The sequence below is a fragment of the Triticum dicoccoides genome, chromosome 4B, assembly GCF_002162155.2.
Source record: "Triticum dicoccoides isolate Atlit2015 ecotype Zavitan chromosome 4B, WEW_v2.0, whole genome shotgun sequence".
Taxonomy (NCBI): domain Eukaryota; kingdom Viridiplantae; phylum Streptophyta; class Magnoliopsida; order Poales; family Poaceae; genus Triticum; species Triticum dicoccoides.
The window spans coordinates 658,137,054-658,140,688 of NC_041387.1; positions in this window are offsets into that span (position 1 = coordinate 658,137,054).

Genomic DNA, 3,635 nt, shown 5'->3' on the forward strand with positions numbered 1-3,635 from the left:
CCTTGATCGTACACATTTGCGTGTATGATTAGTGTACGACTGAATCGAGGGCGTCACAAGTTGGTATCAGAGCCGACTGCCTGTAGGTAGCCCCCTTTCCAACTCCTTGGCCGAAGTCGAGTCTAGTCACTACAAAATCTTTTCCTAACGTGATTGTGTGTCTTACGGGCCCACGTCGCCATATGGGTGGTATTAGGATCTTTTACTCCTCGTCTATACTCTGGGACTCTGTTCTCTCTTCTATTCGGGGTAAATGAATTTACTAACTACATTAGGTCCTCGTAACGACTTTCCCCGGAGAGCCCCTTCATTCCGGATGGTTGCCTGCTTCACCAGAAGACTTCGAAGATATTCTCTGATCTATTCCCGAGAAATTGTGTTGATTTCTTTTGCAATCCCCTAACACCGTTGAATCCTTATGGATAACTGCGTACCCTCGTCGTTCTTACTTCCATCCCTAGCTGTTCTTGTTATTACAAGATACCTGAAAGTATTCTCCGACTTTCAAGAATCCTTTTTTCGACTGCCTTGCAGCTCTTTTCTGCCTGAATAACCCTACGAATAATTCAACACACTTATCAGGGATTTGTTCATCCCCAGTTGATCATATGCCTCACAAAATTCTTCGAATGCAATCCGATCCCCTGAAGATCCTCTGCAGCCTAGTGCTCCTGAAAGTCTTGTGTGCCTGCATTATGGTTAAATCCACATGTCCAGCAATATTCATTAACATCCTTTGCCATTGTCATCCTGAGCCTATTGACTCATTATGTTGCGATTGCTCGCAATCATCAGTCGAACCCTGAAATTTGACCTTCCTGCTCATACGTCCTTCTAGACATAAGTTGGATCTTGGCCAATCATGTTGTAATTGATTGTCCACCTGGTTCCCTTCAACTTGAACGTCGAATTATTCAGCTGTTTCTATAATTTAATGCCTTCGCATTCTTTCCCTCTTCTAGTTGAGTACTGATACTCACACCAGATCCATTGAGGACCGCTGAATCCTGTGTTGGATTATTATCCGGCAATGTCCTTCATATTCAAAATCTCGTGCGCTCTTCCCCTGATACATATTGCCTTCGGTAAATTGTATCCTCTGTTTATTGTCAACCATGCTCTGCCTTCGAGCTTGTGATATTTTACTCGTGGAGTTTGTGGTATATGTTCCCAAGATGCCCCTATGGGTTGAACTTAATGATTTCGCTAATTTGTGTGAACCCGGAAATTTCTATGGGTCATACTCTACTGGTGTTACGCCGGATAAAAATGTCTACACTACAACTTCGTCAAAAGCGAGAAGTAAATGAGAGGTTATGCATTGAAGAAGTGGGAGTCAACCTTGAACTTTGTGTTCATGCCCATAGACACGATGTAGATCTTATCATGGAAGCTTCTCTTATAATCAAATGGTCCTTTGGTATAAGCTCATCTTGCATATGTAAATTGATTCTTTGCAATCATGGTCCCGACCGTGATTGTTCTTCTTTCATTCCAGTTCTCGGACAAGTTAAAGCACTTGTCTTCTGCAGATCAATGCATCTCTGCAACCTCTATTTTGATCTTCCTTCGTATATTACCCTCCGGTATCTCGATAAGGACAAATAACTATGTTGCTTCCTATGAGTCTTCATCTAGTATGGCTTCTCACGATATCAGAATTCCCCGGGTTTTGAGTTATTAGTCACTCGAGAACACCGATAAGTGAATTGAATTCCACACCCCGATTCTATAACTCTAAGAAATTTTCGTTGCTTGCGATTTTAATAATCCTTCAAGTCATTCCTAGCCTAATCAGCTATACCACTATCGTGCTAAATTGTAACTGTGCTGCTTGGTCCTTTCTTCCCAGAGCACAATCTTTGATGATGAGCTAAGCTTACGTCGATCTTCCTTGTCATATCGTTTCACCTTGATTTCGAGTTTGTGTCGTACTCGTGGTTCCAATAACCTTTCGCTTTATCATTCCTTTGACTTGATGTCGTCGCCGATCGGTTACATCTTCATGAAATTTCTTGACAAATGTACCGTGATCATCATCAACATCCTGAGCTCTTCCAGCATATTAATTAAATTCATGATGAGAAATACCATCCTTGACCTTTGATGATTTGAGTTATCATCGACAACCCCCCTTGTCTTCTTTCCAACACATGTTTGATCATGTCTTGGTTATACCTTGTACTCCTTGCTATTCCTACAATTGTTCCTTGAGTATTTCTTGTGATCTTCAACTCCAGCCCCTACTTGGAACACCATTTTCATGCTACCTCGAAGCATGACTAAGGTATTCCGAATATCAACAAGAACATTGGAAGCACATTGCGAAATGTTTCTTGATCTATTATCCAAACACCGTTGTATGGGTAATATCATGATTCTTCCCTCGCCCCCTTTATGTAAATGCTTTTGAACTTGCTGTCATATCATGTATATCCTGCTCCGCTTCCCCTTGGGAAGGATATACTCCTAATTCTTGTGTGTAAACACATTTTCCTTTCCATTGGTCTGATTAATCCGATAATTTCATTTTCCTTTCCATTGGTTTGTTTAACCTTCTTGTGATCTATATGATATATGCAGAAATAATTCCCTACTTATAAAACACCCTGATGTACAACCTTGTCAGTGAGACATTGTTACTATTGTTGATGACATTCCGGTAACCACCGATGGACGAGAACTTTGCCTTCTAGTCCGCCTCGTCTTACGAGCAGGAAAATGGTTCTCTTCGTCCCTCGCCCTTGGTACCAACGTTGTTGCCAACATAATGACATGCTATCCTCTGACCTGCCTTGCCATCATGACCGTGCAAAAATGATAGCGCCTTCCTGCTTTTAACCCACATGATGGGCCCATAAACCACAGTTCCACAGGATCGAAACCTGACTCTCATGTACACCCCTGTTGCCAACGTTATTCCTCATACTTGCCTTTGTATGTAATTCACGAGCCACCGTCCGAGAATGATCTATTTCGCTGCTCTGAATCCCCCCTTCTCACACTCTGATCAGGTATCGATCGTTTGTCCATGCGTTTGAAACTTCCTACTGTACCTTCATACTTTGCTCTCTATGTTTTCTTAAGTTCTAGCTTGAGAGATACTTCTACAACATTCCATGTATTGTTCACCGGATAATTTACCCTATAAGGGTCAGTTATTCTGAAGTTACCCTTTACTTCCCCACTTAAATCTCAGGACGAGATTTCTTGTAGTGGAGGAGGCTTGTAACATCCCCAGCATCACACTACAGTAATATCCCCCTAATAAAGGTCATGTCATCATGATCATCATGCCAAAATGCCACTTGTCCAAAATCTGCATCAAATTCAAATTCAAATTTCATGTCAAATATTTGCTTCTTCTTTCATGCAATCAAAATAGTTCACAATATGAAAAATATTCTCTAAGTATTTTTCATGTTAATCTTTGGAGTTCCCAAATTGCCCCTGGAAATTAATTAGTGTTCCAGCAGCATTTAAATATGCCATTCCCAATTTCCAAAATTCCTAGTCAATTCCTCTTGCCTCCAAACTATTTGTGGCAATACCTAAAAATGTGGAGGAATTAATGGGCCAAGTCCCATATTTTTCCTAAATCCTTTGGATGCTCAAATAAATCTTTTCCTCTCTCT